This window comes from Macaca nemestrina, chromosome 9 (genome assembly GCF_043159975.1).
Source record: "Macaca nemestrina isolate mMacNem1 chromosome 9, mMacNem.hap1, whole genome shotgun sequence".
NCBI classification, from domain to species: Eukaryota; Metazoa; Chordata; class Mammalia; order Primates; family Cercopithecidae; genus Macaca; species Macaca nemestrina.
In genome coordinates this window covers 49,118,734-49,133,036 of record NC_092133.1, presented here as the reverse complement: position 1 = coordinate 49,133,036, position 14,303 = coordinate 49,118,734, and the positions used below count along the sequence as shown (strand labels likewise).

Genomic DNA, 14,303 nt, shown 5'->3' with positions numbered 1-14,303 from the left:
TCAACCCACTGGTCCCTCGATTAGCCTAGAAAGCTCCCCTCTGGAGAACACCAAACTGCAGGCCCCTTCTTCGCCCCTAATCAGCAGGAAGTAGCTGAAACGACTGCCGCACAGTTTCCAACAGTAGTTGGGGTGTCCTGTTTAGAGGCAGGACTGAGAGGAGGTGCCAGCTGGGCTTCCTGGGTCAAGTAGGGACCCCGAAAGCTGTGAAACTCACTCATTTCCTGCATCAGGACTTACTTAGTCCTGGATGAATAATGTTGAAGATATATGCTTAAAATATTCCTAACACCGGGATTTGTGCATGTGTTTTCCTCCCCAAGAAAGCTATAAACAGTGAAAATTTTGCTGTAAGTTTCCTTGTGTGCTCTCCCCCTCCCCCGAAACTAAAATAAAAGAAATGTTAACTGCCCATTTTCCTGTGACCAGAGGACCTTATCTATGCTCCCAATTTCAATTCCTTGTAAATATACTTTGTAAAGTCCTGTAAGATCCTGTCTTCTTTGCCATGCCACTGCAAGGTCATAAAGTAGATAAAATCTAAGTTGCAAATCCAGTTTTCCTCAAAATCTAAGACTTGTCACAAAATAATTTAAAAACAAAGGCACAAAATGCCTTTGTTTCTTGCTCCTGTGACAAGCTTCCAGCCTCACACATCTCCCACCTTAAAGAGTTTAAAAGGCAATCACCCAAAACCAACAGTGGCTACCTGTTCCGGACCCATTCCATGCTGTGGAAGCTTTGTACTTTCACTCAGATTAATAAAGCTTATGGTTTTTTTTCTTGCTCTCTGTCCATGTCTCTATCACCGGCCGTGGTCAGTCACCACACCAATTTTTTTTGCTGTGGCTAGGCAAGAATCTTAGGCGTTACAGATACACCACAGTGTGTTTATAAAAATTCACTTATTGAAATATATCTTGGTTGCTTTCAGTTTTTAGTGATCATGGGGAAAAAAAAGCTGCTGTATACATCCATATGCATATTTTTGTGCAGAAAAACACTTCCTTTTTTTTTGAAATGGAGTCTTGCTCAGTCTCCCAGGCTGGAGTGCAGTGATGCCATCTCTGCACACTGCAACCTCCACCTCCTGGGTTCAAGTGATTCTCCTGCCTCAGCCTACCAAGTATCTGGGACTACAGGCACATGCCACTACACCTGGCTAATTTTTTTTGTATCTTTAGTAGAGACGGGGTTTCACCATGTTAGCCAGGATGATCTTGATCTCCTGATCTCGTGATCCACCTGCCTCAGCCTCCCAAAGTGCCAGGATTACAGGCTTGAGCCAGATTTAAATGTTCTTTGTATTTTTGAATTTTGCAAAAATATTTTTTTGTAATCTGTCATTTGTGTTTTGATTCTCTTAACAGTGTCTTCTGCAGAGCAGATGTTTTAAATCTAATACAAACTAAATTTTTATTTCAGTGATGATGTAACCAGCAGTGAATCCATACAGGTCTGCAGCAAACTTGAGTCCTTGCTTCTCAGAGGAAAGAATTCGGCCAAGGGGCAGAAATAGGTTTAAGGCAGAGGCAGAGACTGAGGCAAATTTTAGAGCAGGAGCAAAAGGAAGCAAAGTACATGTAACCACCCAATGGGTTCATGTGGCCCACTGCCTAGACAGAGCCAATTTATCAAGACAGAGGAATTGCAATGGAGAAAGAGTAATTCACATAGAGCTGGCTGTGTGGGAGACAAGAGTTTTATCATTACTCAAATCAGTCTCCCCAAAAACTCAGGGATTGGAGTTTTTAAGGATAATTTAGCAGATATAGACTTGGGAAGTAGGGAGTGCTCATTGGTTGGGTTGAGAATGAAATCATAAGGTGTTAAAGTGAGTTCTTCTTGCTGACTTCTGTTCCTGGGTGGGACTGCAGAATTGGTTGAGCCAGATGATTGGTCTGGGTGGTGTCATCTGCTGCATCAGAATGCAGGGTCTTGCAAAATATCTCAAGTACTGATTTTAGGTTTTACAGCAGTGATGTTATTCCCAGGAGCAATTTGGAGAGGTTCAGACTTTTGCAGTCAGAGGCTGCAGGGTCCTCAAACCATAACCTCTAATCTTCTAGCTAATTTGTTAGTCCTATGAAGGCAGCCTCATCCCCTGGCAAGAACGGGTTTTATTTTCTTTCAAGAAAGGGCTACTATCAATTTTTTTTCAGAGATTAATCTATAAATTCCTTCCCAAGGGTAGTTCGACCTATGCCCAAGAATGAACCAAGACAACTTAGAGGTTAGAAGCAAGATGAGTTGGTTAGGTCTGATCTCTTTCACTGTCATAATTTCCTCAGCTATGATTTTTGCAGAGGCCATTTCACACATTTTGAAGAAGGGCCAAGCTGGTAACTGGAGAGATACAAGTGCCCCACCCAAGCCTTTGGCTTGGGATTTTTATAATTGGCTTGGTTCTGGGATTTGTGTTTCTCCTCCCTTGAGGCAGGCTGTTGCTCACCTGACCCATGCCCAGTGTCAGTCAGCACTTGGGAGGGTGACTGCATGCATATTGCATTTACTGAGGTTATGCACGGTGTTCTCTAGCGTTGATTTTCCTGTACCAGTCCATGCCTCCAGAGGAAGGTAATACATTTTTCATTTTACCTCTCAGTACACATGCTCGAGCCTGCTCGCCCAGCTCCTGAGATCTTACTGGGAAACTGCAGATCACCAACTCCATGTATTTTCTCTCTCTTGGAATACTGTCTTCCCTGGGTGCCAGCTGCAACAAATTATCATTTCAGAGAGACAGTTTAGCAACTGCCTGACCATCACCTGATGATCACATGACATTCCTTGGGGTGGTGTGCTGTGGTGCTCTCCTTCCTGCTTATGTCTGCAACCACATACTCTAACAATGAAACTTTCAGTATTGCATCTTCCGTGTATTTCCCAAAATGCTGTCTATACCCCTATGATAAGACATGTTCACTACACCCTTTTTTTTTTATTACAAGCTGTTTTTATGTCTTCATTAACCTATACATTCATAATCCCTTTGCTAATACTAAAACAGATTTGATGTATATGTCTAATTAGCATGTTTAAATACAGAGCATTTATAAAACTGCCATGACAAGCCTATCTCTGCTTTTTTTTTCTTTTAAGCTTCTTTTGGTTAAAAGATTTTGTTAAATCCCTCATCTCTCTTATCTATGGAATGAAAGTATTTCCATTTCTTGTGGCTTAAGACCTATTATAGACCACTTTAAAAATAGGACAACGGGTATTCAGAGATACTTTTCTGATTACTCCCCTATTTGCCACACAGAATTATGTAACTAATATTACAAGAAATTCTGGCCATCAAATAAATAGAAATATTTAGGGGTATCATTAGGAGTGGGTCAGGACATGGAATTTGTTGTAAGGTTTTATATATCAAATTTTAAAAACACCAAATGAAATGGCTATTTATTAGTGATGAGAGGTACTATTAAAAGGTACAGGGAAGTAGAACAAAATAGTCATAAAGCACCATCTCAAATAAAATAGTTCCTATGCAGGAGAATGGCGTAAACCCGGGAGGCGGAGCTTGCAGTGGGCTGAGATCCGGCCACTGCACTCCAGCCTGGGCGACAGAGCAAGACTCCGTCTCAAAAAAAAAAAAAAAAAAAAAGAAAATATTAATAAGCAAAAGAAGGGCTAGAGATTTGTAAAATATAGATTTTATTATTTTTTAACACAAAGTATTAAATGCATTTATTTAAAAGAACAAATACTATTTAAAGGTATTTTAGAAATACTCAACATGAATATATGAATTTTAAATCATGTTAATAATTATTAAATTATAGAAATATGTGTCTGAAAGTTTTCTGAGATATTAAAGCCCCTATGGTATAACTGGTCTTGGTATTATTGCTTTATTCTATTCTGGGAATTCTGTGTTTGATGGGAATGTGGATTCAATTGAACCAAATGTGTACTATATATGTAAGCATTTATGACTATTGATTTTATTTTGGAAAACTTTCTAGTTGATACTAAGAGAGTGAGAAATTTCCCTATAATGCCATATAAAAATCCCCTACAAATCTACCTCCCATGCTAAACTGGAGCTAACATATAATGTTGGACTTGCAGAGGAATGATTCTTAGAGTTTAGGTTTGGAATCATTTTTATTGCAAAAGGATAATATTGAATCAGCACAAGCTATTCTTGTTAAATACTTTCATAGAATTCCCACAAATATTTCTTAGTTTTTGAAGACATTTCATGCATATGGAATTTATTGCACTGTGTGAAGGCATTCTCATTGGAACATTTACATAAATCAATATATAAGGAGAGATTCACAGTTACAGAGTATAAATAATCAAGCTCCTTGAGTCTCACAGTTGTATTAAATACAACAATAATTTAAAATAAAATCAAGAACTGAAAAAAATTATTATCTTAAAAATTTTGGTTTGAGCATATCAGTAAAAATTGCTGCAGTTTCTATTGATAGTGATTTAATATTAAACCCAAAGTACCAGACAAAAAGACAAGGGTCTGAAATCTCTAGTCTACAAAACTACACAAATTTCATGTACTTGCTATTTGGTTTTAGATGCACAATCAAATATCATTGCCAAAAATCGAGAAAGAAGGAAGAGATGTGGAAATCAAACTAAATTTTCAGCATGACCTGGGAGAAATTACCAGCATTAGAATTCATAATATTTGGTTCCCCATTCCAACATTAACTTGTTGTGGGACCTTGGGCATTAAATTGAATCTGTGACTCCATCTGTCAACTCTAGTTTAAACTATCTGTATCACATGGATGGTATGAAAATAAAATAAGAAAACTACAGGTGAACATATTTTGAAAATGTTAGTAGATTATTGTCTTAGTCTATTCCTGCTGCTATAACAAAATACTTAGACTGGGTTAGTTGTAAGCAACAGAAATTTATTTCTCACAGTTTTGGAGGCTGGGAAATTCAAGACCAAGGTGCCAGCAGATTCAGTGTCTAGTGCGAGTGTGCTCTCTGCTTCCAAAATAGTGCCTTCCTGTTGTGCCTTCACGGGATGGAAGAGGGTAGAAGAAGCAAACAGTTCCCTTGTATTCCTTTTATAAGGGCACTAATCCCATTCATGAGTGTTTTTCCCTCATGATTTCACCTCCTAAAGGTCCTTCCTCTTAACACTAACGCATTGGTAGTTAAGTTACATTTTGGGGGCATGCCAACATTTGGCCCATAGCAACTACCCAATCATAAACCAGTAGCGATAAAGGTATTGACCCTACCTGGTCTGGCCTTTATTCACCCTTATAAATCCTATTTCATACCACATTGCTCCTTGACCTCTGGTTTTAGACACACATGCCTTCACTCTGCTTCTCAAATCACATGTCCTCCTGCCAATGACTTTTGCACATATTTTGATCATCATATGACAGATGATCATTTGATCATATTTTGCTCATATTTCTATACCTGAAACATACTTTATTTCTGAGTCTTACCATCATGATCCAAACCCTAGCTCTCAATAGTCTTAATTTAGCTCTATTCTTCCTTCAGATATGAGCTCAGATTGTACTTTGAAGGGATACTTTCCCTGATCTACCACTGTCCACGGTTAGATCAAGCTCTATCACTTACCCTAATGACACCAATTCCTTTCCTTCAAACACTTGTCACAGTCTTAATATTTTATTATTTTATGATTATCTTATTTATTCTGTCTGCCCTCATTGTTATTTTGAAAATCCATGTGGTCAAGGTTCATGTCACTTTTTTGTTCAACATTGCATTACAAGTCCTTAATATGGCAACTCATACCTATTAAACCTAAAAAATAAAATATTGTTGAGTGAATCAATTGAATAAAATATCTTAGTTCATTTGTGCTGCTGTAAAAATACCTGAGACTGGGTAATTTACAAATAATACAGCTTTGGAGGCTGGGAAGCACATGATCAAGGTGCCAGCATTAGGTGTATGATGAAGAGCTCATACACCTAATGTATGAGGCCATGAGCACACTCTCTCAAGCCCTTTTGTATGGGCTTTAATCCTTTCCATGACTGCCCTATGTTCATGATTTAATCACTTTCTAAAGAACCCACTTCTTAATACTATCATCATTGGCCATTACATTTCAACGAATGAATTTTGAGGGACATATTTCAGACCATAGCAGTACTGTATTAGGATTCTGAAAAACAGAACCATTAGGATAGAGAGATGATAGATAGATAGATAGATAGATAGATAGATAGATAGATAGATAGATAGATAAAGAGATTTATTTGAAGGAAATGTCTCAAGTCATTTGGAAGACAGGAAAGCCTGATGCTCATAGGACAGGCTGGAAATTCTAAAAAAAATGTTGATGCTGCAGTCTTTAAGTTCATAGGTTGGAGACAAGCAGAATTTCTATGTTGCGGTCTGGAGACAGAATTCTTTCTCATTCAGGGGAGCACAATCTTTTCTCTAAAGGCCTTTAACTGATTGGCTAAGGTCCATCCACATTATAAAAGTTAATCTGCTTTACATAATGTCTACTGATTTAAGTTAGTCACATCTAAAAACAAACACAAATTTCACAATAATATCTAGACTGGTTTTTAAAAAAGCAACTTGGCACCATACCCTAGCCAAGTTTACACACAAAATAAACTGTCACAGGCAGAGACCCCCACGTTTTATTCTCTCACTTCCTTCAATTCTTGGCAAGTATTTTCCTGACCAGCTTATTTAAAATTGTAACCTACACACCTCCATGCCACCTTTCTTCAAATTCTCTTTATTCTCACTTTCCATTTTATGTTTTCACAGAATTTATTGCTAGTGGACATAAAATATATTTAACTTATCCACTTAGATATCTCCAACAAAATATAAACTCTAAAAGGGCAAGGAATTTTGTCAGTTTTATTTACACAGAAATGTCCTTGACGTTTGATAGATTCTTAATAAGTACTTGTTGAATTAAGTAATTGAATACTGCATAAAATTTGATTATTGGAACCCCTACTTACTAGTTGCACAAATTTGTGAAGTCACTTAATGTTCTCAGGTTTTGCTTTATTCATGTGGAAAAGAGTTATTGAAATATATTATTTGACTGTACACTAAGTATAGTTCCTGATCCAATAGTATTAATGCTAGAATTACCATTATTTGATACCAGACATAAATTCAGAGACCTGTGACACTGCTTTGAATTCCTTTTTATTTGACCATCCCCAAATTAGCTCTGCCCCAGTCCGGACAAGGGAAAAAAAATAGACCTTAATACCACTGATGGTCAGTTGATAGATAATCAAGAGTTAATTGATAATAAATAGGTTTTGGCTTCTCTGTTTATTGGAATTGTTTAGATATGTTATTCTTGTGGTGTAAGAAAGTCTGTCTAAAAAGGTGGTGGTAAGATTACTGAACATTGAAATTATTATTTTAGATTCAAGAGGATAAGAGAAGATACAGAGGCAGTATTATAGAGTTGTTATAAATCCAGACCTGAATTTAGATTTTATAGACTCAAATTCTAGTTTCACTACTTACCAGCTATGTGATTTAAGCACCTTAAGTAAACTCTAAACCTCAGTTTCCTCAAATGTAAAATGGAATGATAAATGCATCTACCTCATAGGATCACTATAGATTTTAGGACAGATGATGTTTGGAAGGTACTTAGCACAACATTTAGCTCAAAATCGTTTTTTTTTTTTTTTTTTTTTTTAAAGTTTTTCTTCTTGTCATTGCTGACATTACTCTGTCAAATGATCATCTTCAAAACTGAGGAAAAAGTCAGGACATAAATTCAGTTACTCTGAGGATTTTTACCACAGTAACATCCTTACCTTAAGGAACACTCTATATTGCCTTCCCCCTATAAAATATTGCTGGCATAAAATTAAACAACCTATTTATTAATATTACACTATGTGCCAAATCCTGTGTTCTGTGCATTCGTGTATGTTTTGAAGGTGGGTGTACCATGCAAAAATATTTGTGACATAGTCACTTAATGTAACAAGTTCCTATGAAAATGTATAATGTAAGACAAGATATGATAATGGGATATAAGAAATATATTTCAGGCATAGTTAGTAGAACTGGATCAGTTCCACAAACTTTTTTTAACAGATAAACTGGGTTGGTTTCACGGAAAAATTTTTGGTCAACAAAGACAGAGATGTAGTTCAAGCACCCCACAGTGAAATTAAAATTATTTGGCAATATAAATGTTAAAGGCTGCAGCTGTCAAATTTCATAGAAGCAATTATTCTATCTGATATCTTGAAAGTGATCTAACTCACATATTGATACTCCATCGACATGACCACAGACCATGGCCTCCCCAGGGATTCTGCCAGGCAGCAGCAGTGGTCCCAGCCTTAGCCAGTAAGCCAAAAATAATAACTACCTATGAGTTGATGTTTGGAATTAATTTTAGATGGAGGTGAGAATTTATCTCTTTCTTGTTTCCGGTCTCAGAAATAGTGCACTTAATCTCAACTTTCCTGGTTAACCATGCACAAAGTTGGCAGATTTATTGTTCTATCTATGTGCTTTGGTTTCATTTGTGTTATATAATTTATTTTCTGTTTAAATAAAAGAAAGTCACCTTCAGAATTTAGAAAATGAAGTATTAAATCATAAGCTTTCATATCAGATCTCTAAGAAAAATATTTTAATTTTTTACTTATCTTTATTGAATAACTTAATCCTTCAAGCAATGATACATTTTTATATTGCTCTCAGAAAGATGATTAATGATATCTGTTAAAATTTTTAAAATTACATCATCATTAAAACAACAATGTCATTACTGAGGCATTATCTTATATTTAGAAACACTAATGATTAAAGACGTAGGCACAGGATATTATTTATTATGACTATTTTTATTAAAATAAGTAAAATTGCAAAAAGTAAAAAAAGAAATTAAATACCCATCACTAAGTGAATTAGTGAATAAATTAATAAATATATGTCCATATCAAAAGATACTTTGCAGCAGCCATTTAGAAGAGGAATTGGACCTCTATTACCAGCAATTTGATGAACTAAACCGATGTTAAAAACCTTTTACTAACAACTCCAATGATAGGTGGTAATAGATGCTGAATTAAAAATGTGGTTTTCTTTTTAAAAACTATTATAGCTTAAAATGAAAGAAACAAAAAACAAAAATTCAAGTACCAAAACAATGATCATGATGAAAGCCAAAGCAATAGGTGTGTGAGCTGGTGTTTCTGCAGCCATGAAAGAGGTCTGGACTCCGTATTGTTGAGAAGGTTAGGTTTCAACCTTTACCTCCTCTAGGAAGAGGAGATGAAAGCCCAGATACTCGGGAGGTATGGAGTTACAACTTAAGTCTCTGAAAAAACAAAGACTGTTGGAATGGATATAATTCTAGATAAAGAATAAATCAATAATTTGATATATGAACCCAAAAAGTATACAATAAATCTAATGTTTCTTGCCAATCGGAGTAGAAAGAAATTATCCCATGGAAAAGTGAAATCATACCCCACAGAGTTTAGAGTCCAAATGTACTCTACCCAGTTGTCGTAAAGAAACCCCAAGTCAAAAAGCATTATTAAAAACTTGTGCCAAACAAGTGATGCCCCTGGACAAAATCAAAGTCAAAATTGTCCTAGCATGATATTTCAGAAACAAACATCATGTGGAATCCTATAAGGAAAAAAACAAAAAAATGTGTACCTAAAAATAAGTTCACAGAAAAAATTTTTAAATATGTAATGAAACAAAACACCGTGTGTAGAAATAGAAAATGCAACAAATAAAAGGATTAGGACGCTCAAAAAATGAAGTACAATAATTTGCATTAGGCTAATAAACAATTATGTGCAATGTTATTAGCAATATACTTTCAAAGTATAGAACCCACAAGGAAGAAAATTGGGAGGCCAAAGTGGATCACCTGAGGTTAGGTGTTCAAGACTAGCCTGGGCAACATGGCAAAACTCTGTCTCTACTAAAAACACAAAAATTAGTCGGGCACGGTGGTGCGTGCCTGTAATCCCAGCTACTCGAGTGACTGAAGTAGGAGAATCGCTTGGACCAGGGAGGCGGACGTTGTGGTGAGCAGATGTTAGGCCACTGTATTCCAGCCTGGGTGACAGAGTTAGACTTCGTCTCAAAAAAAAAAAAAAAAAAAAAAAAAAAAGAAAAAGAAAAAGAAAAGCTAATGAGCCTGTTACAAATTGTTTATTTTGTTTTATTTTTTTGAGATGGGGTCTCGCTCTGTTGCTTACTCTGTCACTGCAGCCTCGATTGCCCAAGCTCCACTATGCCTGGCTAAATTTTTTTTATTATTATTTTTCAAACAAGGTATCGCTATGGTGCCAAGCCTAATCTCAAACTCCTGGGCTTCAAGTGATCCTCTTGTCTTGGTCTCCCAAAATAATGGGATTACAGGCATGGGCCACCACACATAGCATGTTACACATATTTTAAACACAAGAGTTAGAGCTGCACTAGGAACTTGAAGGTGACAAGAAAAGGAAGAAAAGGAAAGAAAAAAGAAAAAAAAAAGAAAGAATTTTTTTTTTAAGAAAAGAAGCATTAGGCCGGGCGCGGTGGCTCACGCCTGTAATCCCAGCACTTTGGGAGGCCGAGGCAGGCGGATCACAAGGTCAGGAGATCGAGACCACGGTGAAACCCCGTCTCTACTAAAAATACAAAAAATTAGCCGGGCGCGGTTGTGGGCGCCTGTAGTCCCAGCTACTCGGGAGGCTGAGGCAGGAGAATGGCGTGAACCCGGGAGGCGGAGCTTGCAGTGAGCCGAGATCGCGCCACTGCACTCCAGCCTGGGCGACAGAGCGAGATTCCGTCTCAAAAAAAAAAAAAAAAAAAAAGAAAAGAAGCATTAAATGACCAATGGGGATTCTTGTTCGTCACATTTCTACACTGCTTAAACTTTATTTATTCTGGAATTCTCATATAATGTAAGTTTCACAAGTATAAATTTCTTATATAATAATATATATTGCACATAAATACTTAAGTAAGAGGTACATATTATAATATTTTAGGTCCACCGATATAGCTCCCTTTTAAAAAAATACATACCAACATACATACCGACATACACACACACACACACACACACAAACACACACACACACATACCCATTAGCTCCAGACATACCTACAACCCAATGAATACAAAAACACTGATTTCTAAAAGGAGGCAGTGTATTCAAGTCATATTCTTGTCACTGTCTTTTTTTGTTTCTATTTCTTACTTCAGATTTCCTTCCTAGCACTTGTAATTATCAAGGATGAATAAGGGGTCACATAATTCATTTCATTAAAGATGCAATTAGATATTTTGCTTTCTCATTGTGAGACTGATTAGTGTGACTTTCAGGCAGTTGAGGGTGTCTTTATTTGGATTTAAAGCTAGTGCTAGACCTTTAATGAAGCTGTGAACAAACCTATATTCAATCTTTTAATTTTATGGAAGATAATATTATTCCACAGACATGAGTAGGAGCCATTCTTTCTTAACAGGATGCTCTAGCAAAAATTATGTGAGAGTCTCTGGAATCACATCCTGCTGCTACTAATATTAGCATCTATGTATTCAATCATTTTATCGATGCATGAGTCTGACTCAGCCTTCTAAAGCTTTTGCAGAGTAAAGAACTAGTTTGATCAAAGCACCATTTCTTGTGATAGGTTCTTCAAACTTATTTTCACTAATAAATAATCGTTTTTCAGGAAGAAGTTTGCCAAAGCGTAGTTGCAGAAGTTACAGACTTTGGTCTTTAAGAAGATCAATGCACACTAGGCATTCCTCCTATAAACGCAATTCTTTGCTGCAGCTTTGAACTGTTATTCACTTAGATTTTAGTGACTTCAGTGTTATTCTTTCTATACGGATGCCAAGCCTAGATTTCTTCTTTGTTTTAAATCAGGCAACATCTTTTCTCATATTCATTACCTCCATTTATATTTATATCCACTCGAAAAATGCAATACAATGTTAAGCAAAGTGAAATAGAGATTACTATGCCATTTGGGGAAAGAATAAATCAGTATTTCTGTCTGGAGAGACAAAAAAAGGAGTTTATATAAGTTACATAATTTAACTTAATGAGGTCACCAGACACAAACTACAAATAACAATATTTCAAAAACCACAGGCATAATTCTTAAAAGATACAGCTATTTTAGCCTCTGGAAAGAGAAGCAGAACATTGTTAATTATAAACACTTTTTCTGGGACAATAATGTTTCTGCTATGGGTGGCTTCAATTAGATTTGGGGAAAAAATTCTGTACTTCCCTTTTAAGAGATGAGTCACGCAATTAAAACTTCTCTATTTCTTTTCTGTCCTCATTGTTCTCCAGAATTAGGAATAGTAACAGTCCTGAAATCGTGGATTTCCTTATCTAGAAAATGCAATATCTTCCCTTTCATTTGTCTTAAAATATTAGTACTGTTCTTCCTTATTGATAGGTGGGTTCTATGGAATTTGTATGAGTTATAAAAAGCTATGCATCGGGACGGATGATTTTTTTTAAAACAGTCTCCCATAAGGTTACTGCAGCACTTGAAGGAACATGGCTTAGCAAGCAGTTACCTTTGTGCAATGCAAATATTCTTTACTAGTACTTGACTGCCTTGTTAAGATTTATTCAGTTTCACTACTTATTAATTGTACTTATGATTGACATGGTGAATCAATTCTCTTGCTTTATAACTAAACAGTTGCTTTAAAACTAAACTTTATAGTTATAGTTCTGTTTTATAGCGACTTCTGTTGCTTTATAACTAAATAGTAGTTTTATAACCAAATACCACAAAATTAGCAGCTTCAAAACACATACACATATTATCCAAGTTACTGTAGATCAGAAGTCTGAGGACTCCTTACCTGGGTCATCCACTCAGAGTCTTACAGGCTGAGAGCCAGGGCTGCATTTTCATCTGAGGCTTGAGGTCATCTGTAAGCTCACATGGCCGAATTCACTTCCTTGAGGTCAAAGAATGAAGGCCCTACTATTGAAAAGACAAGAGGGAGAAATGATCAAACAGGCCCAAATGAAAGCTCTAGAAATGACAAAATAACTCAATTAGATATACAATGAATGAGATTACCAGCAGACAAAAATAAAACAAAAATAAAAATATTAAACTGAAAAGCAAGTCAAAATAAAATGCAGAGATTGAAGAGAAAGAGATGTCTAAAAAAGATGAAATAAAGTAAAAAACAAAATGGCTTTGTGACATGGAATAATGGCCTATCATATTGGAAGGAATGAAGACAAAGGGGATTGGGCATAATTGCTAATCATTTTCAAAAACTGTTGAAAAATATTAGTTACAAACTTAGCAAGAAGATAAATGTTAAAATATATCAACTAAATATATTAACTATAGATTCAAGAAGCATTATAGGACAGGCGCAGTGGCTCGTGCCTGTAATCCCAGCACTCTGGGAGGCCAAAGCAGGTGGATCACCCGAGGTGAGGAGTTTGAGACCAGCCAAGCCAACATGGTGAAACCCCATCTCTACTAAAAATACAAAAATTAGCCAGGCATGGTGGCACATGCCTGTAGTCCCAGCTTAAAGGGAGACTGAGGCAGGAGAATTGCTTGAACTCAGGAGGCAGAAGTTGCAGTGAGCTGAGATGGCACTACTGCACTCCAGCCTACACAGCAACAAAGCAAGACCCCATCTCAAAAAAACAAAACAAACAAAACAAAAAACCTTGCACAAGATACATATAAAATCATAAGAATCATAAATATTCTAGAAAATGTATTAATATGAAAGACAAAAAAATTAAGTGAAACCAAAGTAAAACATAAACATATTACTTCACATATAGCAGAATAGCAGCACACAAACTGCTGACTTCTCAACAGAAATCATTGTAGCTGGAAGACTATAGAATGATGTCTCAAACCACTGAATGAGGATAACTGTATTATAAGAATTTTACATCCAAACTGAGAGAGGTGATACTGAAAGACCCAAGTTAAGAAAAATACTAAATACTAAATAGTACTCTTCAGGGAAATGTAGAGGTCTAATACAGGTTATATTGATTTAATCTGAATTAGTCTAAATAAATATTGACTGTAAAATAACAATAATAATATTTTGGGGTTTTAAGTATATAGTTTTGTAAAACAACTTTTACAGAAAAAGGATTAAAAATTAATAGGGTATTCCACAGGCCTTGAGTTTTCCAAAAAAAAAAAAAAAGTAATTTTAGAAACATAACAAATCTTAAGAATGTGCATTATAATCTCTAGAGTGACCAATAAACTAAAAAGGCGAGTCCACATTAATGGTGAAAGACAAAATTATTTCCTCA

The 14,303-nt window shown here is 36.0% G+C and overlaps 1 long non-coding RNA gene across 2 annotated transcripts in view; it reads right to left on the bottom strand.

Moving 5' to 3' along the window:
* The window catches only part of LOC105481147 (uncharacterized), a 293,709-nt gene that overhangs the window by 47,673 nt on the left and 231,733 nt on the right, over window positions 1-14,303 (bottom strand). For both annotated transcript variants that reach the window (XR_986795.2, XR_011607765.1), the window contains exon 2: window positions 12,854-12,978. This is a non-coding gene — a long non-coding RNA (uncharacterized lncRNA). The remainder of the gene's footprint in view (window positions 1-12,853; window positions 12,979-14,303) is intronic.